This window comes from Etheostoma cragini, chromosome 10 (assembly GCF_013103735.1).
Source record: "Etheostoma cragini isolate CJK2018 chromosome 10, CSU_Ecrag_1.0, whole genome shotgun sequence".
Lineage (NCBI taxonomy): Eukaryota > Metazoa > Chordata > Actinopteri > Perciformes > Percidae > Etheostoma > Etheostoma cragini.
This window is the reverse complement of record NC_048416.1, coordinates 365,434-380,731: the sequence shown is the minus strand read 5'-3', so window position 1 is coordinate 380,731 and position 15,298 is coordinate 365,434. Positions and strand designations below refer to the sequence as shown.

General features: G+C 41.2%; 1 long non-coding RNA gene across 1 annotated transcript in view; it reads right to left on the bottom strand.

Moving 5' to 3' along the window:
• LOC117951902 overlaps positions 1–2,969 on the bottom strand; it is a 21,207-nt gene extending 18,238 nt beyond the window's left edge. Inside the window, exons 1-2 of the long non-coding RNA XR_004658279.1 lie at positions 2,891–2,969; positions 1,872–1,877 (exon numbers count right to left, since the gene is read on the bottom strand). This is a non-coding gene — a long non-coding RNA (uncharacterized LOC117951902). The remainder of the gene's footprint in view (positions 1–1,871; positions 1,878–2,890) is intronic.
• Between the last annotated feature and the right edge of the window lie 12,329 nt (positions 2,970–15,298).

Here is a 15,298-nt window from a genome sequence, read left to right as displayed (position 1 = left end):
GTTTGGGGTCCCCTACTGGAGCTGCTGCCCCCGCGACCCGATACCGGATAAGCGGTCGAAGATGGATGGATGGATGGAATGGGCTTGCAACCATTCCTCAATCAATGATCTAATGTACCAGTCAAAATCACCCATCATGCATCATTTTGTTTTTATCTCGAGGGTAGCTCTGAATGTACAGTATTCTTTATGCCTATGTATTATGTATTTCTATGAACAGCTAGCTGAGTGTGGTAGAGAGGTATTCAGAATGAAACTGCATATCACTGATGATGCTGAAGTAAGATGAGTAAGATGGCTAAGCGTACTGCTTCCTATGTAACTCAAAGAAACGCTGCTTGGTGTGATGTGGACATCTTCTTCTAGTTTCCCTCCCTCCAGCAGAGGACTGATTCTCTTACCTAACCCAGTTTTGTCAAGCTGTCCTGTGGAGGTCAGTCAAGACAAGAGCTGTTCAATTATCATTTGATGCCTGTGCCTGATTGTCACAATTAATTAACTTACTACAGGAACACATTGTACATAAGTGTACCATATCTATTGGCCAAAACTTGTTACCTCATGTACTTTATAATGCCATTAGCTCAGTCCAAAACAGTGGGCTTTAAGTTATACAGAAGCAACTGAACCGTTTCTAGATTCTATATTTCTGTCAAGTAATGTTCGTATTCTCACACAAAAACATGTTTTCTGACTTGAGATTGAATACTCAGGTAACTAGCAACGACTTATACGCATCAATGCTAGGGCCTATACAGCAGTAGTTAGATCAAGCCGCATTTTAAAGTGCAGAAATAGCAGTAGTCTAAAGCCGCTAGCACTCCCAAAGGTCACGGCAGCTTGGGCTCTAAACTCAACAAATGGAAACAATGGCAAGCAATAGCTGCTTTTTCTAGTTAAAGCTACAGTAACTTTAAAAATTTTTTTTAAATGTCATATAAACTCAACTGTCAATATATCCTGACACTAGTACATGAGACTGATAATCTGTAAAAATCCCATTGCTCTGCCTCTTCCTGGTACTCCTAATGGCAAAAGGAAAACAACCAATCAGAGCTGAGGAGTCTCTAACGCAAGGTCAATGACTGCTTATGAACTCCAATCAAACTGTCAAGCTAGGCAGCGCTAGGGTGGCAGTAGCTCGGTCCGTGGGGAATTGGGTTGGGAAGCGGAGGGTCGCTGCTTCAATTCCCCATACGGACCAAAGTACGGAGGTAGGACTGGTAGCTGGAGAGATGCTAGTTCACCTCCTGAGCAATGCCAGGTGCTCTTGAGCCAGCCATCGCGCTCCCCCAACTGCTCAGGGCGCTGGTCCAGCTGGCAGCCCCCCCACTCTGGCATCTCTCCATTTGTGCATGCATAGGTCCTGGGCATGTGTGTATTTCAGGCCCGTGTGTAGTGATTCTAACAAAACAGAGTGTAAATTGTAATTTCAATAAACAGTATAAATTAAATATGCTGCAACAGTATTATGATTCATATTTAATCAGTGCTGCCTAGTTTGACCGCAGTTCACAAGCATTAATAGATCTCAACAGTCCCGCCCACAGCGGGTTCCGGAAGTAAAAATACAATTACATTTCTCCATTGACAATTAAAGTATACACCATAAAAACATAACCGTTGATGGTAGCATTAAAACTAGCTATACATGACTAAACGATTGTATATGCTCATATAGATGCCAAAAGATCATGGGGCACCAACCTTGTTGTGAGATAAATGTCTTTTATCAGCAATGTCTAGGATAAGTACTTCATTACCAACAACCAAATACTTATTTGCAGCTGTATCATGCAAATAAATAGTTAAAAATCATACATTGTGATTTCGGGACTTTTTTTTTTAAGAGTATGTCTCTCACAGTGGACATGCACCTACAAGGACATCAGACCCTCCATGATTTCGAAGTGGGAGAACTTGCAAAGTAGCTGCTCTTTATGTACAGACTTTTCCAGAGGTCTCTCGGAGGAGGGACGGGACTGTTGAGCTCTACTGACTCAGCTCTGATTGGTTGTTTTTGGATGTTCTGGTGGAAACTTTGCAAATGCCATTAAAAGCACTAAATGGAGTTAGAGGAACATGATTTTCTTTGATTTTTACAAATACTCTCATAGTCTCATGGTTTTAGCAAATATGACAAAAACTTATTGAAAAAGATTACATACTTTAATATGTGAATATAACTAAATCACATATAAACCTGAAATTTAAACTAAGCTTGAAAAAAACCGATTATGTGAGCTAGTAAACCATAGAGCTGCCACTGAACTAAAGTTAAAATGTTGTGGGACTTAGGCACAGTGATGCTTTAAAGTACTAATGCAAGCATGTTACAAATGAACCATTTTTACCTGATGACATTGCTAGAGCAAAACTCAGGAGATCACCAAAATTAGGGGTACCATGAAGGTCTGCGCCAAATGTCATAGCAACAAAAGTAGCTTGTTTATAGCTAATAGCTGTTGTTACAATAAACTCTCCAATTTGCTGGCACCCACTCAGTTGGCCAGCGGGTGTATAACTCAAAGGGGGCAAGCAGATTTGAGAATCTATTGTAACTAAAGCTGATCCCCTCTATTTTGGAGCACGGACAGCTTACACATACTGCAAGTAGCCAGTAAACAATCATCTTTTACTTCATTCATGGGATTACAATAAGGTAATTTGCCTTAGAACTGCATGGAACACTGCACAATCATGGACATCAAACTAAAGTACATTTATCTCATTTATCTCAGTTTACATGCTTTCATTGAGTCAATTTCAGTCACACAAAGACATCAACATCCATAAGTAATGAAAAACCCCATCACCATGATGTTAGACCCTGGCTGACTTGCACACAACCCAAACTGAGGAAATGTAATTGTGATTGAAGGTGGATGACACCTGAGGCCTGTACTACGAAGCAAGAGTTGGCGTTACCGAGGTAACTTCAGGTTCCACCCAGGGTTTTGTGTATCACGACGATAGTACAGGCCTCTGGGCATTGGCTTGGACTGGCTCTCCCCTGAAGGAGGGGTTTCACGCAGCAGTCAAGCCCACAGACCCTGTGACCTGAACCGGCCATCTGACAGTTACCCTGCCCAAAAGCCTCCATTACACGTCTCTGGAGCGTGGCTGCAGCCAGGAAGGCAAAGCTATGACTAATGCAATTTCATGCACGACAGTGGTCTCAGCAGCTGAATTTATACATTTCACACGTGGCGGGAAAAAGGCCTGAAAAAGCCAGACAGGTGCAGCAACAGAGCAGGGACAGGCTGAGAGAAAGGCAGGCTGAGAAATCAAAGATGGTAGACCCATGCCAGATCAAATTATTGAACTCCATTTGCAGTATTATCATTGCAGATTAACATTTTTATGAGGGTGTGAAATTACCCATGAATGTCTATCATCATGCAACACAATGAGCCACACAAGGCCCATTCGGATTGAAAAGAGAAGCAGAGATTAGAGAGGCAGCTTTTTCACACTATCCAGTTTTGAGGAGGTTGCAGGTTAAGGCAGTATAAATGTTTGCTGTCAATTTAAAAGACATGGGTCACAATACTGAAGCATCAGTCTTATACCAAAGTCACCTCTAGAAATGCATAACAAGCTCACAAAGTTGCAAGGCACACCACAAATGTTAACTGTATGCTTTACGTGTTCACCAGTAAGTCCAGTGTGACTTAACGCTCCTCCGTTGCATCCTTTTGTTGGGTATAAAAGTACAAAAGTCCAACAAAACTGCTGAGTTCAGCACTCCTGATAATGAATGAGTTTTATTTTTATTTTTTAGAGCTCTTCATTCATGGCTCTCTTTACTTCCATGGCCAGACAGCACATATACAGATATAGTTCCTGTAGCTTTACTGCAGTGTTGCAGTGTAAAATTGCCAGACTTATCGTGACCACTGTTCCAGAGCACAGCTTTACAGGGGATGAGAGGACCACGAGCCGGAAGGAAGTTTGGTGGGGGCTTTTTATCTTAAAGCACATGTGGAAGCATGGACTGCATCAGCAGGCTGAGCGCTCCGGTGTTGCTACATTAGGAACAAGGATAAAAGTGTATCCTTCTCCCACACAAGAGACCCTACACACACATAGAGAAATACATATGCCAGCCATTTGAGGCCTGTAAACATAAACAACAGGAACAAATATGTGCTTACTTCAAATGCCAACCACTTTGCCAGACAGACAAGCCAAGCGCGGAGATACTCTGGTCCCCCGAGCATGGCTGACATATAGATACATATGACATAGATAGATATTCATGACACGCATACATATATTTATACCATTGAGACACAAATGAATTTAATTCTGACATGCTGTCTCCAGTTAGACTTTTTTATTCTCAAATATGGGTTTCTATTAAAAATGTTACTGTTCCTATGGGGACATTGGAACATAATCCCACACAATCCAAAGTTCAGCTAAAGCCAATACAAGTAGTATCTTCATTTAAGTTGTCAGGGAGATTTAAAGCCTGTGTTTTGTCAAGGTGTTGTGTTTATTTCTGTTTCTCCTTTAATTTGTTTCCCTAAACCTTAACCCAACCTTAGTGCTAAACTTGGGGTGGGAGTAGCTCAGTCCATAGGGAGTTGGGTTGGAAACCAGAGGGTCACTGGTTCAAATCCCCGTATGGACCCAAAAAGTTGGGAGCGTGGATTGGTGGCTGGAGAGATGCCAGTTCACCTCCTGGGCACTGCCAGGTGCTCTTGAGCAAGGCACCATACCCCCCGACCGCTCAGGGTGCTGGTTCAACTGGCAGCCCCCCCACTCTGACATCTCTCCAGGTATATTGCATGTATAGGTCCTGAGCATGTGTGTGTATTTCAGGCCTGTGTGTGTGAGTACTAACAAAAGTGTGTACACAGAGTGTAGTGCAGTAATTTCCCCACTGGGGACTAATAAACAAATTATCTTATCTTAAACCCAACCAGTGTTTTTTCTGCAATGCTTAAAGTAAAAATAAAAAAGGTTTTTAGTTTTTTTCAGTTTTGCCAGGTTTGATATTGCCAAAATTATTCATAATCACTTATAGTATATCCAGAACACAGAACCATGACCTAAAAAAAAACATAATCCCAAACCACTCTTTTTTAAAGAAACAGCCTTTGACAAAAGACCTGCAGCACACCAACATGGCCAAGAATGTAACCGTGGAAGGTACCCACTTCATTTGGCTAGCTCAGTCAGCTGCAGCCTCAAATTAAGGCTGAACCTAGGAATTCATTTTCACTTGGAAAACTACTAAACTAAACTACTAAATTGGTTGATGATTCAAGTTAACAATAGATTTCACTGTTAACTTGAATCACCAACCAATTCATAAAGCTGGAGAATGGCAGAGCGCTACCATAACGCTTCACCAATTTAAAAAAGAGAGTATACAACAGTGTTGCCCAACAACAAAATCTCAGGTTGGAAGATGCCGCCATGACTGCTGTCACATGTGATTTATGATTGTTTTTGCCTTAACACATCACCATTTATCACTGTCAACAGAATTACTGACCATTACATTTGCATTTGCTTTGCATTACATGTGGCTTTTTCCCCTTCAGGTCAAGTCTAGGTTTGATTTCTCTTTAGGAAATAGAATTCAATACAAATCAACATGAACTCATGATGTGATTTAAAAACACATCATGAGACACAAGTGATGTATGTAATTTGTGTAGTGAGCCAGCGGCGTGTTCTGACACGCTAGATCCTGTCCTGTAGATGCTCCTGTTGTCAGGCAGAGGCCAGACTCCTCTGTCAGTGAACCCCGGGCTGATGATTGAGCAAACCAAATGTAATGGAGATCCAAGGAAAAGCCAGAAGATCCCCAAAGTCAGTAGGCTTTATCCTCTAGGGGCCTCACATATCAATATAAAATGTCATGAATAACATGTCACGTCCATTCAGTGGTAGTTGAGATATGTCAATCTAGACCAAAGTGGTGGACCAGAGCTTACTGACAGAGTAAATGAAAAACCAAATTCAAAATTTAATTTTCTATATGTTGAACACACAACCACACAGCTCTTTAGGAATGTGTTGTCCTCAACAGCCACATATCAGCCATACTCCTACACAAACAAGCCATGACACCATGTCCAAGTCTAATCTTCCACAAGATGCCAGCCTGAGCTGAGTCCTCCTAGCGAATGCCTCACACGCTGTCCTCGACACCACTGATCACGGCTGACTGGCTGGTTTCTCAACCCAAAGCCCCATGTCAGGATGGAACACCCTGCCTGGTATCAGAGCCGCCATGTCATGGCCCCACCCAAAGACCTGGCCCTGCATCAATAAAGCTACCATTTGTGTACCATCATCATTTGTTCCTCTGAAGTTCAGAAACAGTCCGGGCTGGGGGGGTGTCGGAGCTGAGAGAAACCGAGTGTGGGCTGACAGAGTGAGGATAAAAGTAGGATGAATAGATGCTGCTGCCAGGACCTGTCTGCAGTGACAAATGGATGTTGCAAAGATGAAGCAAGTAAGACATTAGAGAACAGTGATGTGGTGAATCACCGTTATGAGTGTGTGTGTGTGTGTGTGTGTGTGTTTTAAATGTGCTGTCTGTGTGCTTCAGTGACTGTGTGGGTGAATGAAAGACAAAGTGTGTGCGTGCGTATGTGAATAGGTGTGTCCCAAGCTGGAAGGTGCCAAACCCTGACAGCGGCCCTCCAAGAATGGGAGAATGCTGGGAAATTGATTTAGGTGGTGTCTGAGGGCGACAGAGATGAATCTGTGGGTCTGATTACAGGAGAAAAAAAAGGAAACACCATGAGATAGAAATGGCAGAACAAAGAATACCAGAAGGAAGACCAATAAAAGGCAAAGGCAAAGAGACAAGAGAGAAAAATACACAATTTTCTACATCTGTAAATAGATGAACACATCAGAAAAAGTGAAAAGCCATCAGTGTTATGTGACTTATAAATGTGTACAGTAATGTGATTACTATTTTGAGCAATGTCAAGCTGATTTCTGTTGGACACAAGGGGTCACCTAATGGTTTGGATTTTATAGTTTAACGGCAGATTTTACACACTGATTGCATCCCTGCAACACTAGATGGATGTATCATACGTGATCAGGCTGTAATATGCGTATGATTATATTCTCCACAGTAACTGTTTACTTGTCATGTAGAGGGGGCTCTGGGCTGCATAGGGACGAGGTCTGGGTGGATGGCTGGGTCATAAAACAGGGAGTGAAGTTTGCATCCCGGGGTAAACACATGATTTTCTCTCAGGAAACACATGTTCGTGTGACGGGAGGGTCTTAATCCACACCATAATCTTTTTTTCTAATGTTAACTGTCGGTACTGCATGATTCTCACTTTTTGTCGGCTAAACGTAACTGTAATGAGCTCTGAAAGGACCAGCAGCTCCTAGTGCGCTGAAGCCAGCTCCCAGTAACCATTTGCCGGCTAAATTTAGTAAAGACGGCTAAACTTTAAACTGTCACGTGACTGGCTGTCACGTTACTAGCCAGCAGGCGCCTGATTTCATAGGATATCCCATGAATGGAAATGTATACGTTTTTCTACGAGATTGTAGGAACCCGTTCATGAGAATGCATTGTTTAGCAGGACAGTGTGAAACCCCCCAGTTTCACTGTGAGGACGGAATTTCAGAACTGACGCTAACTTTAGTGTCTATTTTACACTTTTTAAATACAAAATATGTAACTAGTGTGTGTGTGTGTGTGTTTCATACATGTGCTAGGCCTATATTAAATTAGTCTTCCTTTCACAAGTTTTTCTCAGTTTGAAACTTCCCAGATCATTTAACAAAAGCTCATTTCCCGTGTAGCATCTTATCTGGCGAGCCAGAGTGTCAGCAGATGCTCCCTGTGACTCCCCACACACAGAAACATATGGCGCTATCCAGAGCAGTGCACGTGTATGAATATTAATGCAATCCCACCAGGGAATAAGACTTCTCATTAGAGGCCTGTTTAACTTGAGCAAATCCTGATGGCATGCATTATAAATGATGACGCCCCCGTCTAAATGTTATCACATTTCAGCCATCTAATTATGCTTTTATTGTGATGTCCTGTTAGTCAATATTCTCTCCCTCTAATCCCCTCGCCTTTTAAAATGGATCTGGATAATCATCTGTTATTAAGTTCACCATATCTGGATCTGAAGGGATTTTTGTGTATCGGCTTTTTAAATATCTTCTTCATTTGATTTATAACCATTTCCACTCCATTTGCAACATTTCCCTCCACCCCGATCTGTTTTTCAACACACACCAAGCTGTGCAACGCATATAGCTTCAATTTATTAGATTTATGTCCAGAAGGTTGAATCTTCTGTTTCCATTTTCTGTAAATAAAACAAATAAAACCCCACAGTCATTTTGCATTACTGACCAATATAACTTCCATTCCCCATTTCTAGTGAATACAGTGCTCACAATAAAGTATGTGAACATTCATCAAGGTAAGATTGACTTCCAGACAAGCCACCAGTGACTAATAACAGCAACTTATTTTTATTTAAAAGAGTCACCCCACTGTGACTTTTCTTCCTGTCTTTGGGAGTGCAGTGTCACTTTGCCACACTTATCATGTTGATCACATAAGCATGATGAATCTCCTCACTTAGTTTTGCAGTCAGCTGTGCCAAGCCTAAGGAAACCCATCTGGGGACACTTCTGTTGGCCTCGGGGTCTGTCTGGACTCGCCAGCTCCAGAACACACACATGCAAACAAACACACTACATGATCCTTCCACATGTGCATGCAACAATTATCCTTGAATTTAGATAATTCAAAGCAATGGTTCATCTTATATTTTCATCTGAAAAAAAAAATCCATTCTGGGATATTATATAACCTAATACAACAAGATTAAGCTTGCAGCGCTACATGTTGAACACCGGAGGTTGGTCAGGTCCTACTGGTAAACAAGACTTTGCGTACTTTTAAAATACAGTGTAGCAAAAACCTGAAAAGGGGACGGGAGTGGTGAGTGAGACATCATTTGTTTACAGTAGGAGAAGGCTCCTCGGGGCCACAACCTTTCTCAACCTTTAAATCTATTTGCAGTAAGGGATCAAAGCTGTAGGCTGATCTGTGCAGTCCAGCTGTTTAAGACCAGCAGCACATCCACACTTCCACAAAGTTACATTCACCTCCTGAGAAGAGCCAAGGATGTCGACAACATACGATATCCAGTAAACTAGGAACACTGTCTGCTTCTTAATTATATGTAAAGCTTGTGGTAATGGGCTGCATATCACTAATAATACAGCTGTGACAGCTGTTGAAAGTCTCATTTACCACAGACTACTATTTCCATGGATGTGGCCTTCAGGCACTAGTTCATATCAAGAACCCAAAGTGTCAGCAGTTTGTGAAAAGGCATTTACCTCTCAGCAAAGGTCAAAGCTTCCCTGAATACACAAATACCCTGACCGGAAAAATGAAGCAGGGATTTGTTAATCCAAGCAGAAGACTTGAAGAAATGATACAAGGATTGCTGCTCAAGGCCTACATTTACTTTTATTATTAAAATGAAAATGAAGAGTGAACACCGTATTTGTGCTTATTCTACTTAACAAATTAAAGTACTCTGCGATTCAAAAAGGTACATCTGATTCCCACAAGAGCCCACAGCCAGAAAATGAGATGTCCCACATTTAGAGAAAAAATAGAAGGACAGATAGTGAGAGGTTACAAGTGTTTGCTTTGAAAAACATAAAACCTATCCAACACATGCAGATTTTAGCTGCTACAGAAGAAATGTGTGCACATGTGTAGTTGTGCTTTCACTTGTTGATGACCACATGAAGTGCAGAGAAAGGTGAGAGAGCCAGTAACAGACAGAGTGGGTCTCGGGAAGAGCTTTACCAAAGGCCATATGGACATTCAGGTCCTGATTTATCTGTGAGTCTGGATTTGGTTTATGAGGTCTTCACCACTGCTCAAAAGGCAGATGTGATGTCCACTCCCCTCCCCCCTCTCACATTGTGAGGAAGTACTATATTTGGCACAAAATTTCTTTTTTGGCTCTCGCAACAAACCAGTCAGGGAGGAGTTGATACTTTAATAGTCTATGCAATAACTCCAATAATGATAATGGCAGTAATTATAGCTATAAAGTGTTGAAGGGCAGGAGTAATTTACACGGCTGGTTCTAGAATTAAAAGCGACATAAGTTTTCTGCAAAGACAATAGTATGTGATTCATAGAGTGGATTGACATGAATAGCTCCTTGTTGATTCATCAGTACAAAAGCTGACATCAAAACTGTATTGTTCTCTGACAAATATCAGAAGGTATGAGCCTGTGGACAGAAAATGTACAGGAAGTAGTAAACTACAATCCACAAAGCGCATTTAGGTAAGAGACATCCAGGTGTGTGTGGGTAAACTATGCACAGATTTTGGGGCCTGTCAGTAACAACCACTGTAAGCTTTGGAGTTTGCTTACAGCTCGCCGTCTCTTACTGGCTTCTTCTCATTAAAAATGGCGACTGAGATTCAGGGGTTTTGTAGTACTTAGAGTTATCCCTTAAAATCAGTAGCCTTAACATACAATGTTATGCTGAGAAATATTGACAATGTCATTATAAGAAAAAGCTGAAATGGACATTCAGAGTGGGGAAAAGAAATGTCTCAGAGGTCTTTCCTGAGAGATCTTGGTGGCTTATTGGTATTTGCCAAAATAAAGGTTTAGCTCGATGGTACTACATTTCTCCCTGGGAATTGAGATCAATCTAATAAGGAATGTCAACTATGCATTGTGTATCTGCGTTGTGATTTTTGACATCTTGACTATAAACTACAGCCATAGTCAGCAATACACAAGCATTAACAAGGTCATAGAGCTCTTTACTGAGCTTGTATCTATTGCCTCCAGCCACAACTGTTGTTTTATTCTCTCCATTCTCTCTCTCTCTCTCTTTCTCTCTGGCTTGTCGTCATTATGCTGCCAGTAAGCATATGGCTGTGTGCTGACATGCCAATTGTATGAATTTCCAGCTTTTATTTTTACTCCCTGCTTTTTTTCTACGTGTTGACCTATATGTAACATACCATGAAGAGTATTCATGTTGCAAGTAGGGAGCAATAACATGTTGCTAATGGTACAGATAGGGTTGACCCTTTAGGAATGGGGAACCCAATCAAGGCTAGTATGGATTTCACTGAGCCTATTAGACACCTTCCGCTAAATGCTAATTAAAACGAATGGTCATGTGAATTGTCATTATAGGTAGTTGTTTGGTTTATGTAACGATCTCCATGATAAAAATATAGTGCAAATAGACAATGGAATGCCACATTTTTATGGTTATTGCTGCAAGTAATAATGTTATTTCGCTCATTTATTTTCTAATGTAGACACTTGACATCCAGTTTTCTCTGTGGAGACTTATTCTCTTTTTTGCAAAGGAATAAAAATATAGACATGTTGTGTTAAATGTTGACATCAATGCACTGAATAAGCAGATACTTTGTTACGGCTGATCCATCCAGAAGGTGGTGAATTATTCACTTTTTTCTTGGCAGGAGGCCTGGGTGGGGATGAAAGGCCTGGCTTCCACCCCGGGAAAGCTGAGGGGTTGGAGGGAAACAGCTCGCGGTGCCTGCCCTCCACCACTCCAAGCAACAAGCTAACGTAGCATAGTTAGTAGTCAAACAGCAGTTCATTTGTTCATTAGCTGTCGCTTGGTGGGTGACATCAACCAGTCAGTGTCAATTAGACAGTAGCAGTTGAACAGGTGGGGAGAGTGCTGGGGGGAGGAGATTCATTAGGGTGAGAGAGATGAACGGCAGGACAAACAGCAGTAACAGCTGAGACTAGCAACTGATGTGATGAGCCGTGGTTACTGGCCCGGGTACTGTGATAGCATTTTGAGTCCACTCACTGCATGGCAAAAACTGGCCTTTAACGGTCAGGCACATCTGGTATGACAAACCCAGAAAAATATAAAAACGGTTGATTGGGGTTTGTTGTTTCTTCTTTGACGGAGAGTGGCGGGCGGCTATGTTGTTAGCTTGAATTCACCCAGTTAAATGGATTCCAGACGTGATAAGTTGTCACAGTAAAGTAATAAAACGTCCATAAACTACTGCTGCAGCATAATCCTCTTTTCCACTGTCCACCAGTATGCTCAGTATGTGATAATCTTAAATTTGTCAAAACATGGCTAAATATACTGCTTCTGTGGAATTCCAAAAGGCTCTGAAGTATTTTGGTAAAAAGTGGTCTTTGGAACATATTGAGTACACATAAGGATTGCAGAAAAGAAGATTATGCTGCAGAAGCAGTTGGAGTAGTTTCTGATTCCTTTTTCCCCACTTTGAAGCTCGTCAACATGGATATCCATTCACAAGTGACTGATTTTAAAAACTATTTTAAAAGCTTTTTTATATAGACCTTAGTGGTCCCTAATACTGTATCTGAAGTATCTTTATATAGACCTTAGTGGTCCCTAATACTGTATCTGAAGTCTCTTTATATAGACCTTAGTGGTCCCTAATACTGTATTCAAAGTCTCTTTTATATAGACCTTAGTGGTCCCTAGTACTGTATTTAAAGTCTTTTTTATATAGACCTTAGTGGTCCCTAATACTGTATCTGAAGTCTCTTTATATAGACCTTAGTGGTCCCTAATACTGTATCTGAAGTCTCTTTCATATAGACCTTAGTGGTCCCTAATACTGTATCTGAAGTCTCTTTTATATAGACCTTAGTGGTCCCCAATACTGCATCTGAAGTCTCTTTAAATAGGCCTTGGTGGTCCCTGATACTGGATCCAAAGTCTCTTTTATTTTAGTTTTTTTTCCATCTTTCTGAGCTTCTTTCTACAATGGAGGTGTTTATCAGAAGGTAACAGCTGTTGCAAAAAAACTAATCTGCTTCTTTTTAGAAATCTGGATATTCTTCTGTGAAAATCTTTAAACAAAATAAAACAGTGAGCCTTTATTGTTGCTAATTAGATTAGAGAAGTTTAAATAACCTTTAGTACAGTCTCAGTCTTTAATCGTAGACATGAAGGTAAACCGGTTTATCCAACAACATCCTGGTCAAACACACATGCATTTTTACATTTCCACATACACACTACACCTTAACCCCCAGAGAAACTACTCATCACCTGTCGAAACATGTAGTTCACCTCCTTTGGGAAAGAGGCAACCTCCATAAATAAGAATGTCTGTATAATGAGATTTTTCTGAGGGGTCTTCAACGGTGAGACTGACCTTGTTCAAACTTTACCCTCGTTTAAACCACAAATCCATCTGCTCGATCAAATTGGACAATTTTCAATTAAATGTCTAAAAGCTAAATTGGAATACTTATCTTTTCTTTTTTCCTTTTCCCATTTGAGGTTCAAATTCCATTATCTTTGTCAACGCATCAAGATTTCACCGCATGTGACTGCACTGAAATACCTTCCTCACGAGAGGATGACTACTGCGGGGGTTAGCAGCTCGCTGTAGTCCCCAAAGTGTAGCAAGAGTCAAATCAAACTGCACCTTTCTGCCCTTGTTGTTTTTATCACTGGACCAGTGAAAAAGAAAAAAGAATGAGTATGACATTTTCTACATTGTTAACAAGGCCAGCTACAGTCACTGCCTTTGGCAAGAATTGTCCTTTGTGTCTACAGAAGGCGGTCCAAAGCCTGTACTGTACATGAGCTAATAATATGACCCTAAATTCAGAGCTGGGGGGGGGGGGTAAATGTTACTGACGTTTGTATAAAGATCAACATTTCAGTTGCATGAAAGAGAACTGTTGTGTATGTTAAAAAGTGGAAATGAAAAAAAAAATTAAACTTAACCCTTGTGACGTTTTATTAACCATGGTCACAATTGACATGGTGTGTTTTGCATGTTTTATAAAGCATAAAGTATAAATTATCACCCAACTCAGTCTACCATCTTCTTAATCAACTTTATTCCAATATATCAACACTAATTTTACATTTATTTTTGGAATATATGGTCAATAACGTAATTGAAATTAAATTATGCAGAAGGTACTGTATATGGAACCATCCATGTTATTTTTGGAGGAGGACAACACAAGGGCTAAGTTGCGATTTAATGTTTTAAATCAAATCATTCTTGTTTTTCCCATTTTCCACTTGCAACTCCAATTCCTTCTCTTTCCTTCACTGTGGAGTCAACATATAGTAGAGAGAATATGCTTTACAGTTATTTATTATCCATTTTCATTATTCAGCGTTGTACATGAGATGATTAACACCAGCCTCCTCCTGGAAGACCCTTGGATTCACTTTTCCTCTTCTCCTGATGCCCGCTGCCTTCAGGAGCATGTAAATCTCACCAGTAAATATTTCATCGGAGTCATGCAGAGCATCCCCCCCCCCCCCCCCCCCCCCCCGGTGAGGTTAATAAAATTCGGAGCATGCCTTTGCCATCAGGATCAGTCTAATTAAATCAGGAGAGGGTTGCATGCGATATACACCCGCACTTTCCCACTTACACAGTGCCATACTTTCCAAAGTACTGGAGGAAGAGACAAACAGGGGCTGCCGTGATAATTGATGGGAGAGGGGATCCAAAACTGCTCTCAAAATAGATTTAAGGTTGTCTTGTCCTTAGGCGGATCGTTAAATTAGAGTATCTCTAATAATGGTTTTTAGAAGTCATTGGCACAACACTTCTTACGTCTTACTTTTTGTCAGTTTCAGAACTTTTAAGATAGCTGCACGAGGTCTAGATACAATTGATTATCCAAAAGTTATTCAGCACTTTTATTAAGGGATCAAATCAATTCAAATGTTTTACTCACGTACAATGTAATTCTTGGTGGGTAACGTAAGATAACGACATCGTTCAACACGCTCAGTTGTTTTTAGTATGATTGTTTTGACCACGGTTAACAACTCTGGGCTAACCCATGAATTCATCAGTAACGTTAACTGTATGGATAGATGACTAATCTAATGGTACTTTAGTTAGCTAGCACACCCCTGTCTTCTGCTTCAGTCTCCCGGCGCTGCAAGGCTTCAGTCGGGATGAGAGCTGACAAAAGCCGACCCCCCCCCCCAGCTGGCAACCATCCACTATCATTACAGCCCTGGGGACACGTCCAAAGTCAGCCCCCAGCCAGCTAGCAACCATCCACTATCATTACAGCCCCGGGAAAACATCCACAGTCAGACCCCAGCAGCTAGCAACCATCCACTATCATTACAGCCTCAGGAACACATCCACAGTCAGCCCCCAGCAGCTAGCAACCATCCACTATCATTACAGCCCCGGGAACACATCCACAGTCAGACCCCAGCAGCTAGCAACCATCCACTATCATTACAGC